Source organism: Pseudorca crassidens, chromosome X (genome assembly GCF_039906515.1).
Source record: "Pseudorca crassidens isolate mPseCra1 chromosome X, mPseCra1.hap1, whole genome shotgun sequence".
Lineage (NCBI taxonomy): Eukaryota > Metazoa > Chordata > Mammalia > Artiodactyla > Delphinidae > Pseudorca > Pseudorca crassidens.
The window spans coordinates 18,296,012-18,309,609 of NC_090317.1; the positions used below are offsets into that span (position 1 = coordinate 18,296,012).

At 45.1% G+C, this 13,598-nt stretch overlaps 1 non-coding gene across 1 annotated transcript; it reads left to right on the forward strand.

Moving 5' to 3' along the window:
* The first annotated feature begins 282 nt into the window (after window positions 1-282).
* On the forward strand, window positions 283-385 carry LOC137217730 (U6 spliceosomal RNA). Its single transcript, XR_010940232.1, has one exon. It is a non-coding gene; the product is annotated as a U6 spliceosomal RNA (small nuclear RNA).
* Window positions 386-13,598: the final 13,213 nt, after the last annotated feature.

Here is a 13,598-nt window from a genome sequence, read left to right on the forward strand (position 1 = left end):
GGGCTGGAGGGTCCCACTCTTCCCTGCAGCCCGATGCAGCCATCAATCGATTCCCTGCGTAGCGGTAATGTACCAGGTGCAAACCTCCTTAAATGTTATCATCCAGCCCACGTTTCACCATTTTGTTGATGAGACTATCGTGGAAGACAATACAGTTTAGAACACACAGAGGATCAGCAGAGCTTAGAACGTGCAGGTAAGGAAGAATACTTATTGGACCAGAAAGTCTGGAGCAGGGGCTTCACTGTTTTGTAAGTGAGGAAGGAATTAAAAGTCAGCATTAGGTGCTGGCTTCCAATATACTAAAATTGGAACGATATAGAGAAGATTATCATGGCCCCTGTGCAAGGATGACACCCAAATTCGTGAAGCGTTCCATATTTTTGAATGGACTTGAGGACACGGGGAGGGGGAAGGGTAGGCTGGGATGAAGTGAGAGAGTGGCATGGACATATCTACACTACCAAACGTAGGGTGGATAGCTAGTGGGAAGCAGCCGCATGGCACAGGGAGATCAGCTCGGTGCTTTGTGTCCACCTAGAAGGGGGGGGATAGGGAGGGTGGGAGGGAGACACAAGAGGGAGGGGATATGGGGATACATGTATACGTATAGCTGATTCACTTTGTTATAAAGCGGAAACTAACACACCATTGCAAAGCAATTATACTCCAATAAAGATGTTAAAAAACCCAAAAAGTCAGCATCAGAAACCCACTCTAAGCTATTCTAGGTTGTTGGTTTTATTTTTGTTTGAGAACACTGTTGCAAAATATGACCCATGCTGTAGGTTCAGTCATTCTCAGTACTTTCCACGATCTTCGTGATGTCCTGTATTTAACACCTCCTGCAGGTGTTGTTATAGAAGGAGCACTGTGGCCTTCCTGCTTCCCGTCATCAAACATCGCTCTTTGACTGGAGCTGCTCAGAGGTTTCCTCTTTAACATTTTCAAGCCCAATTGTGTGTGGGTTCCACATTCTTTTCTAAATATGCAAAGGCCACCTGTTTGAAAATGTGGTCCAGAATATGGCTGGGGCTCAGTGTCGGGCTCGCTGCTTTGCAGTTTCCGGAATCCACCCATATGTGTGTCTATATTTAGCTGCCACCATCAACATTTTCCATCTCTTACATGTTTAGCCAACTTTTGTGTGGGCTGTTGCTTTGACCTTGCAGCGAAATTCTAAGCGTGTATGGGACCAAAATAAATAATGAAAAGATCATCTGTTCACCGCAGCCAGGCATACTAGAGAGACGAACAGCTCCTCTCAATGGCTTTGGGTGGCTGAGCGTCTTGTACCGGCAACTTGGGTTTTTGCCCCTCGGCAGAGACGCTCCCTCACAGATGCACGGCAGGGCCCCATCCACTCTGGGAGGGGTGCAGGCGATGTAATGGGGACTGGTCATAGATGCCTGGACCACAGCATTCTGGAAAAAGCCCAACCTTCCACCTGCTTGAGTGGGACAGAGACTGGCAACAGAGGCTATTTCTGGGAGATCCAGAAGGGGAAGGAAATCACATGGCGTAGATTGTTCTTGTTTAATAATTTCCTCCATAAAACTTGCTTCAAATGAACAGCCAGGACAGATTAGCGAGGAGATGTGACAAAAGTTGAGCCTTTGAGGGCAGGGATTATGCTGAGAAGGGACTGAGGAAAACCCCATGACGACGCAATTGTCAGCTCATTTCCTTTGCTCTGCACAGGATGGTCATATGTCAGCACCTGGTGCACTAGCCCCTGTTAAAGGAGCAGAGTGGGACAGCGTGTCATAGAACAAGCCCTGGATGGTCAACTCCACGAGGGAGGGGCCCAGATCTGTCTTGTTCAGGCACTTATTCGAGAACAATGCCTAGAACAATGCCTGACATGGAGTAGGAGATCAAGCATTTTTCGTTTAAATCCATGACAATACATAGTATCATAATGTAGTTTAAAGAACGAAACAAGAAAAAAAATTAATAAATTCACTGGTCTCCTTTGAGGATGTTAGGTAACTAAATCATCTGAGAAATGGTGAGTAGAAAGAAAGAACCAAGCATTTATCTTCCTTTCCTACGTAAACCGTACCCCAGGGGAACCAAATATATTACGAGGCGAAGATTCAGTTTACTGCAAGCATTCCAGCTAATAAATGAAGAGAGACTGACAGAATTTTGGGGTGTCAAGACTTTGCATCCACTAATAAATCAATGAGTCCAGGCCTTGGTCATCGGTCGCATTAACATCATGTGAAGAGTGACAAGCAGACAATGCATGCTTCCTGATGACCTACATGCCACCATTTATGAAGGAATAGGCCAAAAGAATAGAATCTGAACCTGATCAAGCTTCTAATTCTAACTTCCAATTGACAGGAAATCTAGGGAACAAAGCAGTATGTTGTCACGAGTAAAATCCAGACTGTGGGAAACTGGAAAAGACAAACGCTAAAGGAAAACAGGAGAGAAAGAGAGAGAGGAAAGGGGGACCTGAGAGATTTTCAAAGGCTTAAGAAATGTATTGATTAATTGCAATGAATGAAGTGATCCTGATTTGAACAAATAAATTGTTTTAAAATGTTTTTAAGGGAATTCCCTGGCAGTCCAGTGGTTAGGACTTGGCGCTTTCACTGCTGAGGGCTCGGGTTCGATCCCTGGTCGGGGAGCTAAGATCCTACAAGCCGAGTGGCACGGCCAGAAAGAAAGAAAGAAAGAAAAAGAAAAGACAATATAAATCAAATGTTTCTTAAAAGAGAGAAATATTTGTTGGTGGATGAACGGTGGCAAGTTGAAGGGGAAGGCTGCAGCTTGACAAGCTCGTCTGTGCTCGGGGACTAGCCCAAGCCACGGGGCAGCGGGACTAATTTTAGTTCCCACCTGCTGGTGGAAACAGGGCTCTGAAGATTCTGCCAGGCTTGATTGGAATTATGCTCCATTTCAAAGCTGTAAAAAGTAGATGCGAAGCTTCGAGCGAGCAGAGACCACATCTACCTTATTCAGTGTCTTCCAAGTGCCTAGGAGCCATGCGAGGCACACAGCAAATGCTCTGATGTGTTTGCTGAGCTGGGAGAGCTGAATCCACATCCCGCCTGTGCCACTAACTTGCTGTGAGATAGCTAGGCAAGTTATTGCTCCTTCTCTGGGCTTCTGTTTCTTCACACCTACAAAGAAGGAACTGGGCCTATTGCTAGCGAAAACCCCTTCCACTTCACGTATTCTGTGATTACAGAAGAAGCACTTCATTTCCCAGAAATGTGACCAAGCTTAGCCCTAGATCAATCTGTGGGAATTACTTCAGGGCCACGAACACCATGACACTTCCTGCATTACACCAGCAAACGTCCTCCTTGACCACGGGAGAAAGACCACTGCTTTTGTCCCATGGTTGTGCACTCATGGGACTTGAGTTTTCTTGTGAGTTTCCAGTTTGCTTTATGTTCACAGGAAAGGGGCCATATTGACCCAGAAGCATTTCAGTTTGTCTCCCCACAGGGAGCCAGCTGAGTGAAGGTCAAAGGCCCACCTGCTCGGGTGGTGTGAGCTGTCTAGAGCTCATTAAACCAAAGGGCGGCCCTTCAGAGCTTCCAGAACTGCTGAACAGCCGAGCAGGTTCTTTCTGACCCACGGAGCATGCTCACACAAGTTTCCTTATGTGAGCCTGAGGGTAAGTCCGACTCTGTACCCAGAAGCATCTCTCTGGGTCTCCAAGCAAAGCAACTCCCAAGGAAGAGTGAGGACCACAGAGGCCTGAATGGAGGGCTGGAAACAACTTCAATTCCTCCCCCACCTCATCCTGCAACCAGGCCCCAGCTCCCAGCTCCTGTTTGTTCATGGCCTGAGAGCTGGGGGGAGGGCCAGTCATCTGAGCACTCTCCTCTAGGGAATAAAGCCACCCTTCAGTGATGGTTTAACTGCAGCCCACGCGGAGGCTTATTCAAGGATTGGAGGCTTATTCAAGGCCATTTATCAAATCAACCAGATACAAATGTTTGTAACTTCCAAGGGTTCTGTCCCAGGGTGTGTTGTGTTGTGGGATCCCTCTGCACCGAGGCTGGCAAAGGCTGCAGCCTGGTGAGTGGCTCCGAGCTGGACACTGTTGGAAGTTAGAACTGTTAGTCTAAAAGGGAATATTAAGGCGGAAAAAGGCGTCAACAAGAGGCAGCCAATACTAGACAATGGACTTGAGGATACAGGGACGGGGAAGGGTAAGCTGGGACAAAGTGAGAGAGTGGCATGGACATATATACACTACCAAATGTAACATAGATAGCTAGTGGGAAGCAGCTGCATAGCACAGGGAGATCAGCTCGGTGCTTTGTGATCGCCTGGAGGGGTGGGATAGGGAGGGAGACGCAAGAGGGAAGAGATATGGGAACATATGTATATGTATAACTGATTCACTTTGTTATAAAGCAGAAACTAACACACCATTGTAAAGCAATTATACTCCAATAAAGATGTTAAAAAGAAAAGAGGCAGCCAAGTTCATTGGAGACCTCATCCAGGGTGAGGAGAGATAAAATGTGAAATTTGCTCATAAGCGATCCATCCCGACTTACTCCACTAATGGGGTGTAATTTCGATAAGGGTAACCATCTAGTTTGGTGATGGCGCAGCCCATGATTTTCTGAACTGTGCTGGTTCCAGATTGATTTCTTACCTCACTTGCTTATTTATCATTTGGTTTCTACCCCCATCCACTTCCCTTGAAGGATTGGAGGCGGCTTTCTTCCCTAGTGAATTTTCAAAGCAGGACCATTTTGAAAGACCTTTTTACACTGCTAGCTGCGGCAGGCTGCCGGGCTGCAGGGGGCAGGCCGGCCCCCAGTTCTGGTTACTGAACCATTCAATACGCCAAGTATTTATGGGGCACCTGTGTGCATAGTTCTCTGGGGCTACAAAAGAGAAAGAAAAGCTGTTTCTGTCCTTTCTACTTGGCCCAATCCACTCCCAGGGCCTCGGGAACTCTAAGGGGTGGGGAGCAAAGGTGAGAACCTCAGAACAAAAGGGCCATGTGGCAATTAGGAACTCAGGAGCCTCCTATAGAAACCGAAAGATGGCCGGGCCCTTTTAGACATCACCACCCATGCTTCCCAAACTGAGGTCCGCAGACCCCTAGGGCTCCAGGGCCGTGTGCTGTCGATGGCGTGGGACTTGAAACCACCGGAGAAAACGTATGTCTTCTTACTTAAAGATAGCGATTAGAAAGTGGAGGCAGGGAGAGAATTCTTTTTTCCTTTTAGACCTGTTATTTTTATATTCAAACAAGCACATAAGCATTCATAAACTGAAAACATGAGATTTCAAAGAAACCCCCTGCTTCTGGCAGCCTGCTTCAGATTATGCTCTGAAGCAGCCTGCCCCCCGCCCCCCGCTTCGGTGGGACTTGAATTGAGTGATATTTCTGTGGGACCTTTTAAGGGGCTCTAAGACTTATGACTGTGCAAGCTGGTAGAATATGCGCCGCATGGGTAATTTCAAACTTCTAGTAGCCACGTTCAAAAGAAAAAAGGAACAGATGAACTTGATTCTGGCAATAGAGTTGCTTTAACCTGATATACCCCAAATATTATCATCTCAACCTGTAATCAATATTTTAAAAATTAGCGAGATAGTTTACATCCTTTTTTTCATACTAAGTCTCCGAAACCTGGTGTGTGTTTTCCACTAACCACACAACTCAGTAAAGACCAGCCACCTCCCCAGTGTTCAATAGCCATGCGTCACCAGTGGCAACTTTACTGGACTGTGCAGGCCTCACCTGCTCATTTTATAAATGACGAAATAGGGCCAGGCCTGGAAGTTACACTTTCTGGTCTCTGCTTCCTAAACTTCCCGCAAAACTTTGTATTCTTATCCCAGATGTTTACTCTTCTCTTCCTTTAGGGTGTGACTGTCCTCTTACTTGGGGAGGCAGCAGACAGACAGACAGACAGACGCGCACACACACACACAGACATACACACACACAGACACACACAAAGTATTTGCTCACATGCTTTGCATTTTGCTTCCCACACTGCCTTCCTAGCCCCACACAAACGAAAATGTTCTCTCCTGTGGCCGGCTGCCCCCGGGTCCAGGCTTCCAGACTAGCAAGGGAGATGCTCCACCCCCAGGTCAGAAGTTCATGGGTGCCAATGGGTTCACGTGCGAAACCTCCATCCCCACCCTGGCTCACTCCACACATACTCCCGTATTTTCAAAGAGGCCTTCTGGACATCGGCTCCTTAACCTCACTTTGACTGTGGGAAATTTTACACACTAGGGCTGCAGTCTTTCAGGGTGGAGTGGGTCAACGCTTTTCCAGGAGACTGCATAGTCATTGTTCCAATAAATGAAAAAATCCAGTGACGGTAAAGAGCAGAAGGAAACTCACCCACGATCCCTCTCCCCAAACATAAGCACTGCTCGTAGTATTTCCTTCCTGCATGGGGCCTTTTGATGGGCCTGGGACACTTATTAGGAGGGCCAGCTGGGACTGGGACCATGGTGGCCTTAACCTTCTCTCAGTGTGTTTCCCACAGCTTGGGCCGCTTGCAAGGGCTTCCTAAGGAAGGGGAGCCCTCCCAGCCCCTTCCCACACACATCCCCTCCTGACAGACAGGAACTAGCAATGAGACTGACCCTCTCCGTCCCCAGCGCAGCCTCAAGCTGTCAGTCGTGCACACAGGAGCCCAAGCAGCCTGTGGAGGTTCCTTGACCCCATTGGCCCCGGGCTGACCTCCTGCCAGAGCGGAGGAGCCCGACTGCCAAGAATGCAGTGGAATCCCGCTGAGGCTGGAGCTGAGGCCCGCGAAAATGCGCGGAATGCCATTTGTTCAGACACACTGGCCTTTGCACAGAAAAGCTCTTTGGGCTTCAACAAAGGTAGGACACATTGTTTCAAGACTAAGGGTCTTATCCAAGTTCACTTCACTCGTCTCAAAAGGAGGACGCCAGCTCATTAAAAACAGAGCAAAGCAGCGGTGCTGCAGAGATGACTTGAACTTGACAAAGTTCCCACCCTGTCTCAATTTTGAGACTGATGTCAGATCTCATGTTAAAAAGAAAAACCAAAAAGAAAAAAAAGGCCCTTGGGCTGTTCACAGAATGGGTATTCTTATAAGGATAATTCCACTGTGATTTACAGTGTAAGGAAAAGATTTAGAAATTACTATTATTTAGAAAATGATTTTTTTAAATTTAAAAATTTTCATTAGGATTAATTTTCATTAACTTGAGGGGATTCCATTTTGGTGGCAGGGTGGGTGTGTGCTGGTGAGAGGCACGTGGTAAAGTAACATCAGAACTAGACGGGGGCTGCCTAACCTTTTCCTAATACTTTCCAGTTGACACACCTTTTTTAAAAAAAGTCATTTTTCCACATAATTAAATAAAGTGTGACCTTCAAGGTAACCAAACAGGTATGGACTGTTATCATGGTGAGATGAAGAAACTGAGGCAGGCCACCAGGAGGTGAAGGGACTAGCTCATGCTGAAAGGCTAATCCAGTAAAAATACCGTTAGTAATACAATCATCAAATATCATATGATATTGCTTATATGTGAAATCTAAAAAAAGGGGTACAAATGAACTTATTTACAAAACAGAAATAGAGTCACGGATGTGGAAAGCAAACTTATGGTTACCGGGGGATATGGGGCGGGGAGGGATAAATTGGGAGATTGGGGTTGACATATACACGCTACTATATATAAAATAGGTAACTAATAAGAACCTACTGTATAGCACAGGGAACTCTACTCAATACTCTGTAATGGCCTATATGGGGGAAGGATCTAAAAAAAAAAGAGTGGATATATGTATATGTACAACTGATTCACTTTGCTGTGCACCTGAAACTAACACAACATTGTAAATCAACTATACTCCAATAAAATTTTTTTTAAAATACAATCATCATCATCATCATCATCATCATCCTACCAATAACATCTGACATATATACTGCTTCCTTCATGCCAGTTACTGTTGTAAGGGTTTTGAACGTATTTCCTCTTTACACTAAACATAGTCCTATGGAAGAAGGTACATATCATTGTTATTCTTCCCAGTTTATAAATGAGGAAACTGCAGCACAGGGATAGTCAGTACCTAGCCTACAGTCACACAGCTAGTATGTGTCACAGCCCATATTTGAACCCAGACCTCTCCAGCCCCTAATCCTGGCTCCTATCACCTTTTCTCCTTCGCAGAGTGGAAAGAGCATTTGATAAATATGGTCCATTGCAGCTCTGTCATGTTTGACCCCAATACACACTTCCTTCTTTCAGCAGTTATCGAGTGACCACTATATGTATGGTTCTGTGTGTGTGGTATAGGGGACATGGTTGGGGGGCAGAGGTGAGAGAGAAGAGATCTTCAAGAAATTTACTGATTTACTTATTATAAATTTATTTATTCGTTGTTCCTGTCCTCACTGTGTTTATGCTCCCGGGTGGCAGACAAATGTGTAAACATCTAGTGAGGTGGAATGCAAAGGGGTTCAAGGGGGGTGCTGGTAATCTATAGGGGGACCCAATGCCTCAGCAACAAGGCAGGGACATGGGACAATGTGACTAGAGCAAGGCCAGGGGAGAGCAGGAAGCTCCATGTGACTGGAACCTAGGATGTGGGGAGGCTTGAAACACTGAAAGGTGAGTCCAGAAAGGCAGTTTAGGGCCAGATGCTTGAATGGAATGCTGAAGAGCTGAACTTTTATCCCTTGGGTGATGGGGAACCACTGAATGATTTTGAGGAGGAGGATCAGAGAAGGATATGACTTGCTATGCTTTTTGGCCTCACAGCTTGCAGGATCTTACTTCACTGACCAGGGATCAAACCCACGCCCCCTGCAGTGGAATCACGGAGTCTTAACCACTGGACCTCCAGAGAAGTCGCTGACTTGCTATGCTTTTTGAGGAAGAGTACACGAGAGGCTGGGGGAAAGCACCTTCACTGGGAATGCTGAAAGAAGATCCTGAGTTCCAAGTGGAACGAGAGACCTCAGATGATACTTCCTATCAATACAGCATGCACCTCTGTCCACCACCTCTGAGATTCCTGTTTAGAGGAGTAAAATCATGGCAACGATCTATTAACTTACTTCTTAGAAAGAAACGAACAGGACCTGTTGGAGGGCATTCCAGCCTACTCATGAGCGATACCTACTTTATCAGTTTCCTAATGTTACTGTTAACAACTTACCACAAAGGCAGTGGCTTGAAACAACACAGATTTATGATCCTAAGGTTCTGGAGGACAGAATTCCTAAAATCAAGGAATCGGCAAGTCTGTGTTCCTTTGGGAGACTTTACCAGAAAATCAGTTTCCTTCCCTTTTCCAGCTTCTAGAGGCTGCCGGCATGTCTTAGTGGATGATGCCTTCCTCCACCTTTAAAGCCAAAATCCCAGCATTTTCAAATCTCTCTGACCTCTGCTTCCATTGTCACATCTTCTTCTCTGACTCTGAGCCTCCTGCCTCTCTTTCGTAATGTCTTTGTAATGACGATGGGTCTACCTGGATGATCTAGAATCATCTCTCCAACTCAGTTGTGATCCTTAACTTCATTACATCTGCAAAGTCCCTTTTGCCATGTAGGATAACAGGCTCTGGGGGTTAGGCTGTGGGCATCTTTGGAGTGGGCATGATGTAGCCTGCCATGCCTAAACTCCTTTAAATAATCTATTTCTTAAGCACCTTAGAGAAAAATGGATGTCCATCAACTGTAACTATTTATGTTTTCTTCCTGGTACTTGAGGAAACTCTGGTGGAGACACCATATGGGTCAGTAGTGGTACGCTCCATGGCTGTCCCCTACCACTCACAGAGGACCCTGACAACAAGACATGGTCACTGACCTCAGAAATGAGCCACTTGGGCATGGACATATATACACTACCAAATGTAAAACAGATAGCTAGTGGGAAGCAGCCGCATAGCCCAGGGAGATCAGCTTGGTACTTTGTGACCACCTAGAGGGGTGGGATAGGGAGGGTGGGAGGGAGATGCAAGAGGGAAGAGATATGGGGATATATGTATATGTATAACTGATTCACTTTGTTATAAAGCAGAAACTAACACACCATTGTAAAGCAATTATACTCCAATAAAGATGTTAAAAATAAATAAATAAATTCAATAAGAAACATAAAAAAAAATCTCAGGAATTCTGAGCTACCTCTGAAGGCTGAGGAAGAAATTGGTATCAGGGTGGGCAACTAGCTGAGTCTTCCACAGTTTAAAACAAAATGAAGAAAGAGCAGTAGAAGCGTATTATGAGATAGAGAAGCAGACAGATGAAACGGCTAAGGATGTAAAATGGTGGTTTCTGGGAAGTGGGAATTGGGATGGGGAAAAGCAGTTTGGGGTTTTGCTCTCCTGAAAGCCTTGCGTCATTTGACCTTTAAAATTAGGTATATACATCACTTAGATTTTTTTTTTTAAGCTGCTTTTGAAATGGGTATGGGGGGAAGGGCATGCAAATACTGCAGATGGCAATATAAACTTGTACAAGCTTGCCGAATGGCAGCTGGGTAATACGGATCAAAACTTTTCATGTGTGGAACATTCAGTCCAGCATTTCCACTCCTGGAATTTATTCTAAGGAAGTAATTGGACAGCCAGTGCTTTGATTATAAAATAGAAAAATTGGAAACTATCTACGTGCCTTGATTTGAACAAGTGATGGCTCATCCACACAGTGCAATTCTATGCCGACGCTTTAAACGACAGATTTGATACCTACCAGATGGTCAAAACTTGTGAAAGCCTGAGGGACTTCCCTGGTGGCGCAGTGCTTAAGAATCCACCTGCCAATGCAAGGGACACAGGTTCGTGCCGTGGTCTGGGAAGATCCCACATGCCCTGGAGCAACTAAGCCTGTGCGCCACAACTACTGAGCCTGCGCTCTAGAGCCCGCGCGCCTAGAGCCCCAGCTCCGCAACAAGAGAAGCCACCAGAAGGAGAAGACCGCGCACTGCAACGAAGACCCAATGCAGCCAGAAATAATTAAATTTATTTTTTTAAAAAAAATTGTAAAAGCCTGAAAACATCAGGAGTTGCTCAGCATGTGAAAAACAACGTAATGTTGATATAGTGCTGGCGAGTGTACCCTGCTACAATCTTTTTGGACGAAAAAGCAAAAATTGGCATTAGAGAAATGAAAAGTGAAATACACACTTTGATCAATTTTTCTCATAGGGAGTCTAAAATGGTATGACTACTTAGGAAGAAAAACACCACTACTTAGTAAAATGGAGGGTAAATCAAAGGCCATTGTCCCCGTACCACTAGGTGGGCCGTGCAAGAACATCTCTCATAGTGTTCAGAGGGCCTGAGGCTGCATGCACTCAACCCGAACGTCCATCAACAGAAAACGGAAATACAGCAGTCCGTGATGAGCCGAAAAACACACCAAACAGCAGCACCCAAAGTAACGCGAGAACATCTGCGGGGTTTGCAAACATTACATTTTGCGGAAGACAACAGAAAACCAAAGAACGAATTCACCTAGGTACATAACCTTCCACGTGAAGAAAACGACCTTACACGGAGAATCACACTCGGGAGATTTAAAACCATGAAAACCAGTACTAACACCGCGAGAAATGCACCTCCCGGAGCCTAGTTGAAACCCGCAGCGCTTTCCTCAGGCTTTCACTTAATTCCAGTTTCACCGGGTCGCGGTTGCGGCTTGCGGAGTGCTTCCGGGTGGCTAACGAGTCCTTTGCTTCCCAGGCAGTAGACCCACACACAAATACCTTCGTAAATAAAGCCAAACGAAACCACAATGAATCCTGAGTCTATGCACCGAGAGTAACACGGCTGACAAGCTGATCGAACAATAAGCTTTCTCGTTAGCTCTATTTTTTTTCACACACATATCAGCCCTGCTTATTTTCGCAAGGCCTCCAAAAATTAGAAGCTCGGTGTTGCTTTGACTCCTCAGCAGGCGAATCTTCCAAAAACAACGAAAGATTTACACATGCTGAGGAGAGGGGGGCCTATATCTGACGGCCTCGGAAGACAATGCCAGGGAGATTGACCCCACTTGTACAGTGAGGGTGAACGTAAGCTCGGGTCAAGAGCTTGCAACACTTCTTTCCAGTGAAGTGACTGAAGTCTCATTCTTTGAAATAATAGCTTTAAAGGAAAACTATGGCTTTCATTTGAACATATATCGCATGTCATTCTGGTTATGCAAATGAACGCTGAGTCCCCGCCCCCGAGATTCACGCCCAACGTGGGCCGAAGCCCGCTTCCGGTGGCGTTTACCCGCTTCCGGTGGCGTTTACCCGGGACCCTGACAACGGGTCTTCTGCTTCTCAAGGCTCTGAGTGTGATTTCTTTGGGGTAAAGGATTTTGTTGACTGCTTAAGAAAACGTCAGAGCTCTGCATTTGACACGAGAGACGGTTCACAACAGAATATCAAATGAAAGGTAAAAGACAACTATGAAACTATATTTAATATTAGACTTTTTCTTCCAAAAAGAGATGTCTGTGTGTGCGTTGGGCATGTATATGCACAGAAGAGTGCTTACACCAAAATTATGCTTACACTAAAATATTACTGGCCTTTATGCCTTTTGTTAACTCTTTATTTTTGTCTATGTTTTCAGAAATTTCTGTGCTTGACGTATGGAGAAAAAATAAGGAAATCAACAAAAAGATTTCATAATAAGCAAATATAAAGGAATTACAAGAAAAGAATAATAAGCACAGTAGAAATAAAGACAAAGAATCAAGGAAGCCAAAATGAGTTTTAAACCATTTTTATTGGACTATAGTTGATGTACAATATTGTGTTAGTTTCAGGGGTACAGCAAAGTGAGTCAGTTATACGTATATATATATATATATCCACTCCTTTTTAGATTCCTTTCCCATATAGGCCATGACAGAGTATGGAGTAGAGGGCCCTGTGCTATACATTAGGTCTTTATTAGTTGCCTGTTTTATATATAGAAGTGTGTATATGTCCATCGCAATCTGCCAATTCAGCCCCCGCAAATGATTTAATTTTTTTTAAAGATTTCATCAAGGAAAAGAAGAAGGCGCGAATAACACTAGGAATGAGATATGGGATATAAACAAAGATACAAAAGTGCGGCCCGCCAGGCTGGCTCCACATCCAGTATCATTCCTCTCCTTCCTCCCTACTGAGTGTCTGCATGATAAGGGGCAGCAACGTGAGGTCATAGGTCAAAACTTCCTTACAAGTATTGGAAGATACAGTCGAGACCATCTTCTAGAAAATAGAGCCAAACAGGAGGTAGAAAGATGGGAGCGAAAAGACAAAAACTAGGGGTTCGTTCCAGGATGTACTACATCTAACTAAAGGAAGTCCAGAAAGCGAAAACAAAATGGAACGGAGAAAGTTAAGAAAGAATTAGAGTGCAAAATAGAGAGTTAGTGGGAAGCAGCCGCATAGCCCAGGGAGATCAGCTTGGTGCTTTGTGACCACCTAGAGGGGTGGGATAGGGAGGGTGGGAGGGAGATGCAAGAGGGAGGGGATATGGGTATGTATGTATACATATAGCTGATTCACTTTGTTATACAACAGAAACTAACAGACCATTATAAAGCAATTATACTCCAATAAAGATGTTAAAAAAAAAAAGAAATGAGCCACTTGGG